The sequence below is a fragment of the Pinus tabuliformis genome, chromosome 2_1, assembly GCF_031772625.1.
Source record: "Pinus tabuliformis cultivar Carrire ecotype Pingquan chromosome 2_1, CPIR1, whole genome shotgun sequence".
Lineage (NCBI taxonomy): Eukaryota > Viridiplantae > Streptophyta > Pinopsida > Pinales > Pinaceae > Pinus > Pinus tabuliformis.
The window spans coordinates 566,607,356-566,615,770 of NC_142299.1; positions in this window are offsets into that span (position 1 = coordinate 566,607,356).

Sequence of the window (8,415 nt, forward strand, 5' to 3'; positions counted from 1 at the left end):
TGAAGATATAAGGACATATCAAGAAGAAAAAGGCAATAATGTTGATTGATTAAGGTTGTACCCATAATTTTATTCATTGTAAGATAGCGAAGGAATTGAATGGCATCCTATATCCAGCACCAGAGTGTCAAGTGATGGTTTCAAATGGAAGAACCATAAATTTCTCTAGAAAGTGCCATAATATCAAGCTATCCATGGGAGAATATGTTTTGAATAGTCCAATTCTTTCCATTCCAATGGGTGGAGTTGATGTTGTACTAGGAGTCCAATGGCTACAATCTTTGGGTACAATAGCCTTTAATTTTCAATAACTTTTCTTGAATTTTTTTTAAGAAGGAAAGGAAGTTGAATTAAGGGATATCATAGGGAAACCAAGAAATTCCATTCCAATGGGTGGAGTTGATGTTGTACTAGGAGTCCAATGGCTACAATCTTTGGGTACAATAGCCTTTAATTTTCAATAACTTTTCTTGAATTTTTTTTAAGAAGGAAAGGAAGTTGAATTAAGGGATATCATAGGGAAACCAAGAAATATAATCAACTCTAACGACATGACAAAGCTTATAAATAAATAACAACATGGCGTAATTGCACAATTATGTTCGCTAGAGATTCCCATGTCGAAATCACATATTTCTCCAGATCTCCAAAAAGTCTTGGACAATCATTCCAAGGTATTTGAGACTCCCAAAGGCCTCCCACCTATTTGTGATCATGATCATGCTATTCATTTGATTCCAGGAAGTGTTCCTCCAAACATCAAGCCTTACAGATATCTCTATGCCCAAAAGAGTGAAATTGAATGTATGGTTGCAGAAATGCTAGAGGCTAGTATAATTTAACCTAGTCAAAGTTATTTCTCTGCTCCAGTAGTATTGGTGCACAAGAAGGATGGATCATGGCACATGTATTCGGATTATAGGGAGATCAACAAGTTCACTATTAAAGATAAATTTCCCATTCCTGTCATTGATGAATTATTGGATGAATTGCATGGAGCAATTTAATTAACCAAGTTGGACCTTCGTTTAGGATATCATCAAATTAGAATGAAGACTGAAGACATTTCAAAAACAACATTTAGAACTCATGAGGGTCATTATGAATTTTTGGTCATGCCTTTTGGCCTTACCAATGCACCTTCTACATTTCAAGGTTTGATAAATTCCATTTTAAACCCCTTCCTTAGAAAATTTGTGTTAGTATTTTTTGAGGATATACTAATCTACAACAAGTCTTGGAAGGATCATGTTCAACATGTTGATAGAGTGCTCAAACTATTGGAGGAGAAACAATTATATGCAAAAACCTCCAAATGTTTCTTTGGAGTACAAGAGGTGGATTATTTGGGCCATATTGTATCTCATGAAGGTGTTAAGGTAGACCCTAGCAACATTAAGGCCATTAAGTAATGGAAAATCCCCACATCCATAAAGCATCTGCGAGGGTTTCTCGGGTTGACAGGGTATTATAGAAAGTTTGTTAAGAATTATGGGAGAATATCATAAACTATAACAACATTACTAAAGAAAGATGCATTTTCTTGGACTCCAGAAGCAACAAAAGCCTTTGAACATCTTAAAGAGGCAATGTGCCAAGCACCGGTCTTAGCTACGCCAAACTTCAAAAAAAACTTTATTGTGGAATGTGATGCCTCAAGAAATGGAATTGGTGTTGTTTTAATGCAAGAGGAAAGAACCATTGCTTTCGAAAGTCCTCCAATCAAAGGAAAGTATTTACACAAAGCTATTTATGAGAAGGAAATGTTGGCAATACTACACGCACTTAGGAAATAGCGACCTTACCTAATGGGAAGACACTTCAAGGTAAAAAAAGATCATGATAGTCTTAGATACTTTTTAGAACAAATATTATCTTCAGAAGAGAAACAAAAATGGGTCACAAAGACGTTGGGTTATGACTTTGAAATCATCAACAAAAAAGGGAAGCAAAATATTGTTTCAGATGCACTCTTAAGAAAGGATGAGGATGTGGAAGCATTTCTTTACACCATTTCTATTATCCAACCAAATGGGATAAACAAAGCAACAGATGAATGGAAGAATGATGAAGAAGTTTGGGTACTCATTCAAAAGTTACAACCAGACCCTAGTATATCTAATACATTTAGCTGGAAAAATGATTCGTTATGGTACAAATATCACTTATACCTTTGTAAGAATTCCCAACTCAAACAAAGGATTCTTATGGAATTTCACACCTCTCCCTTAGGAGGGAACTCAAGATTTTTAAAAGCTTACCATAGGGATAAGAAGGAATTTTTTTGGGATGGCCTTAAATCTAATATTCAAAAGTTTGTGGCAGAATGTTTGGTTTGCCAACAAAATAAATTTGAAACAATTAAGACCCTAGGTCTATTACAACCTTTATCCGTTCCTAGTCAATGTTGGGAGGAGGTTTCAAAAGATTTTATCACAGGTTTACCCAAGTCTAAAGGAAAGAGTGTCATGATGGTGGTAGTTGATAGACTTAAAAAGTATGCACACTTTTGAGAATTATCTCATCCCTTTAAAGCCAGTACAATTGCTACTGCATTTGTGGAAACAATTCAAAATCTACATGGAAACCCAAAGATTATTGTAAGAGATAGAGATCCCATTTTCGCTGGAAATTTTTGGACATAATTATTTTCTTGTCTGGGTACTCAGTTAGCTCATAGCTCATCTTATCATCCTCAATTTGATGGGAAAAATGAGATAGTGAACAAATGTTTGGAAGGATATCTTCATTGCTTTGTATATGATAAACAAACACAATGGGTCAAATGGTTTCCTCTAGCTGAATGATGGTATAACATTTCCTTCCATACTGCAGCAAAAATGACCCCATTTATAACACTTTATGGATATCATCCACTGTCCATCACATCACATTTAAGAGAAAATTTTAATGTTCTAGCAATGGAAGATCACATCGAGCATCAACAACAAGTTCTCCAACTCTTAAAGGATAACCTCACTTTGGCGCAAAATATAATGAAACAACAGGCATATCAACATAACAACGAAAGAAGTTTTGATGTAGGGGACTAGGTATTTCTATAAGAAATACAGTTCCTTATTCCTCCATCTATCATCCATAATGTTGGAAAATAATTGAAAAAAAAATACTCTCCTCAATGCTTCGTTTGTTTTCATCTTTCCTCAGTTTGTTCATCATGTAATGCATTTCATTTGTGTTTCATGTACAAACAAATTGTAGAGAGGCCAATGGAGAATTATTCGATTGGTATTCACAACAGATTCTCCGTATCACACATGACATAGTGGAAAACAAATTTCTTCTTAATAATTATAGCATTCATGGACATCTTACTCATTAAACCACTCTTCCTCTTTGTTCATAATGTTCTATATTTTTTGAATTGATATGTAAGTTGGTCAAGTTTTTGTTGCTAAGTACCTTTCCTATCAAGGGGTCACAGGGTCAAATCTCCTCGACACTCCTTGCATTAGGCCTTGCTAGTTTGGCCAGCAAGTAGATCTCTTTGGGTTGATCTACCTAGATTTTCCCATGGATGTTTATTTTATTTGTGTCGATGTTGCCATGAATTTATTTGGATGTGTATTTTACGTTATTTTATGTGTATTTTTTACAATAGATCTGTGCCAAATCATTGAAACTGAGAAGAGATAACTTTTTCCCAAAGGTTTTTTGAGGAAAAGGCATGGCACATAATTCTAACCTTGGGCTTAGTCTCTACCAGAGGTTCGCTGGGATAAATATGATTTTTATTGAGGGATAGAGATAGATTTGTATTTGAATTTTTATATATTTCTTTAAACTATATTACAAGAAATATTTTTGAGTCCTATGTTCCATTCATTTTTTGATTGAAAATTTATGATTCTTAATTTCCTACTTGCTATGTGAAACACCATTTCTTTTAATTCATGTCTTATTATTTTTATAAGGTTCTGCCAATTATCAAAAAGACATTAAATCAATTTACATTTACCTCATGGACATATTTTATTTGATTCTGAGAAGGAAAAAGACAACAACAAAAAAAATATGTCTACATTTTCCTTCTTATAAGTGAGTTTCTCTATTTCCCCCCAAAAAAAAGAATCATTTTCCTTTATTGTTTGGCCTACAATTTAGTTTCTTTGGTTTTAGGAGGGAAGATGATTATATTTTGTTTTATTTAGTTTCCTCTATGGAAGCCAAAGAATTCCCAACAAATCAACAATTTAGTTTCTCTGATTTTGTCATGACAAAGAGAGAAAATAGATAAAATCAATTTATATATTTTCACGCAGTCTTCCTTTCATTTTGATTTTTTCCCCTTTATCATATTTTATTTCCCATTCACTAACCTATTTAGAATAAAACCATGTCTAATGTTAATAAATTCTCGCCACTATAGTTAACTTGTCTATTTATTGTTCATAAGTTCAAAGAAATTTGCTTTTCATGCTGAAGTTATACATAATAAATATAGAAATATCAAATAGATAATATTAAATTATGTTGATTGACCTCATTTACAAAATCTCATTAACATATAAATGATAGAAAATGATTCCTACGACGTATGTCAACCACATTAACTAATGTGGTTGTGTTAGCCATAAACTAGAAATTGCACCAGATGTTGCAAAGGAAACACCATAAGGCATAAGTTCAAGAATAATCGTGACATATAAAAAATCATTGAAGATAAAAATTAGTAAACAAAATTTCATTCAAAGCTAGAAGATAAAGAGAAATCACTTACATTATGCAAAATGAACTTGTATTGAAGCAAGAAAGTGGCCACACTTAAACAAAGAATTAGAGAATGTGCTTTCTAGATATACATTGAAATGGCCTGAGCAAATATGAAATGGAGTTGGTAATGGCAATGGTTTTGGATGAGATCAAGTAAAAACATTAAGGTGATTTCCAAAACCCAACAAGGGGATTATCTAAGTGCTCTAAAACCAAAAAGGATATGAACCTACTTGTCTAATATTATTTTTCTTGAATGGAACAAGAAGGAGTTTGGTAATATTTTTGTAGAAAAAAAATCAGTGGAAATTAAACTACAGGAACTAAACCAAGCATTGATCATAGATGGTTTTGATAAAGTGAAAAGTAAACAAGCTGATAAACACAATCAAGAATGGGAGAATTTACGCAAACAAGAGGAAATCTTTTGGAGACAAAAGTATAGAGTTCAATGGCTCAAAGAAGGTGAACGAAACACCAAATTTTTCCACAGTTCTACCATGGCCAACAGAGCGCACAATAGAATCTCTTCGATATTGAATGAGAATGGGGAGCTTCAGACCTCTCATAAGAATATCAAAGCTGTGTTGGTACAACATTTCAAATGCATCATAAAGGAAAACAATCTAGACAGAGAACAATGCATTAAGGAAATTACAAAAAATATCCCTAAAATGGTGTCTAGAGAGGATAATTTTAACCTGAATAAACCAGTAACCGAAGAAGAAGTTAGTGAGGTTATCAAAGATATGCAGAATGGCAAAGCTCCAGGTCTAGATGGTTTTAATGTGGACTTTTTCAAGGCCTACTGGAATGTTGTCAAACAGGATATTCTGAATGTTGTAGAGGACTCCAGAAGAAACAGGACCATTCTGAAAGCCCTCAACACCTCCTTCATCTCCCTGATCCCAAAACAGGACTCAGCCCTGACTCCTGATAAGTTCAGACCCATTGCTTTATGCAATGTTGTTTACAAAATTATTTCCAAGATTTTGGCTAGCAGACTCAAACCTCTTCTTCCGTCTTTAATTTCAAGGGAACAATCTGGTTATGTGGAAGGAAGACAAATCCTAAACAACATTATTCAAGCCCACGAGGTAGTTCATACGCTTACCAGCAAAAGGCAGGCTAGTATGATCATGCAATTAGATATTGCAAAAGTGTATGACAAGGTGAACTAGATTTACATCAAGAAGGTCCTTACTGCTTTTGGGTTTGATCACAACTGGGTCAGATGGGTTATGGCTCTGGTTACTTCTTCCAGCTTTTCAATTCTGGTGAATGGCTCGCCCTCAGAGATCTTCACTCCTTCCAGAGGCCTCAGGCAGGGAGACCCACTCTCTCCCTTTCTCTTTATCCTCATGATGGAAGGTCTGGGTAGATCCATTAATCAAGCCAAAGTCTTAGGAAAGATCAAGGGCCTCCAATTAACGGAGAATGGTCAAGCAATGACTCACCAACAATTTGTGGATGACACCATGCTACAGGGTATCCGCACAGTAAAAGAAGCTTCAGCGTACTAACAAATCCTAAATGACTTTGCCTTGGCTTCAGGTATGGAAGTTAATCTCTCCAAATCACTTTTTTTTTCTTAAATATTAACATTGCAATTCAGAGGAATATCTCCAGAATTCTGGGCTTTCAAAGGGATTCCCTCCCTTCAAAGTATTTGGGAATTCCCCTGACAGCTAAACCATTGCATAAAAGTATTTGGGAACCGATGCTCAACAAGATGCATGACAAAGTCAAAAATTGGACTTTCAGATTGTTGAACCTAGCTGGAAGGTTGATTCTGACAAAGGTCGTTCTTCAATCTATCCCTGTTTTCTTTTTATCAGCCCTTCCAGCTCCCAAAGGGGTCTTACAGCAATTTAGGAACATCCAGAGAGACTTCCTTTGGGGCAAGGAGGAAATAAGGAAGAAATGGGCCCTTGTTTCCTGGGATAAAATTTGTAAACCCAAATGTCACAGAGGTCTAGGCTTAGATGATCAGGAGATTCTGAGTAATGTTTTAGGAGCCAAGCTCTGGTGGAGGTGGGTTAAAGAACCAAGGGCTCAATGGGCCAAACTCTAGAAATAAAAATATGCAAATGCCTGGCAAACAAGTGATCTTATAAGAATGTCTGGACACATAAATTTCTCTTACATCTGGAATAAACCCTGGGAAAACAGAAGCCTAGTACAAAACAATAGTTTCTGGGAAATTAGAGCAAGAGATCTAGCTCTCTTTTGAGAAGGCAAATGGCAACAAGAACCAACGCTGATAAGAGAGGACTTTGTAAGCCTAAAGTAGGAAACAGATTCCCAAGGATTAATAAAAGTTAAAGATTTCCGGAATCTTCCTCATGACTCCGGGAAGTGGAGAAACTAGAGGAAAATATAATGCAGAGAGGACAGCCCCATAAAAACAAAAGCAGAGGAACTCATGAGCATGTTAAAACAAAGGAAGATCTTGGTAACAGAGGGACAGGATCAGCTAAGATGGGGCCTCAATAAAGAAGGTACCTTTAATATCAAGGAAGCAAAAAGAATTATCCTGAACCTAGATCCTTGTGTTTTGGTGAAATCCTGGCAACAACTTTGGAGCCACCAAGGGTGGATGAAGATCAAGCTTTTCATGTGGTTAGTTCATCACAAGAAAATATTAACTTGGGACAATATTCGGAAAAGGGGGGTTATTGGGCCTTCTAGATGTCAGTTATGTGAAGCTCAAGAGGAGACAATGGAGCATATTCTTAACAGCTGCACCTACACCACCTGGCTGTGGGATTCTTTTGACACCATGTTTCAACAGACAGACAGAGATAAAGGCAGCATCATTAATACCCTGAACAGGTGGAGAAAAAAAATTTCGGAGTATGAGATCCTTAATTTGGCCTAGACCTTTACGCCAAGCTTCATTATCTGGAATGTTTGGAAAGAAAGGAATAAAAGAATTTTCAAGGATGAAAAAACTACTCCTCTTCGCCTGATGGATCTGATCTTGAAATAGATTAAGGAGACAGTTTCCACCACTGTGCACAGTTATCCCAAGAATCCTCCCACAACGAATGAATTGAGAACTCTCAGGCATCTAGGCATGCAAGAGATCATTCACCATGAACTTAGTAGAAAGGAAATAGATTTGGAAATGGAAAAGGAGTTCTGGCATCCTCCATCGAAAGGTTATCTGAAATGCAATATTGATGGTGCTTCAAAAAGCAACCCTAGAACAGTAGGTTACGGTGGGGTGTTAAGAGATGAAGAAGGAACTATAATCTTTACTTTCCACTACCATTTAGACATAGCCACCAACAACATGGCTGAACTAATGGCATTGGAACATTGTTTAGAGCTTCTCAAACTAAATCACAACTCAAATGTCATTATCGAAGCAGACTCAGAGATATTTATAAATGTGGTAAAGAGAATCTGTTGTGGAACAATGCCAGAAAGGGTCTAAAAACACTGGAAACTAATTCAAGTGTACCAAAGAATTCAAAATCATCTTCGGAGTCTTCGAACTGTTAGCTTCAATCATGTTCGTCGGAAAGCCAATAAACTAGCGGACTTACTAGCCAATCAAGGAGTGATTAATTTAGAATGCAGGATTGAGATGAAGTGGCAGGAGTCGCCTTAGAGCAGATTAAAAGCTCTGTGCAATGAACAAGCGGCAAAGGATAGAGAAATTTTTAGACTTTG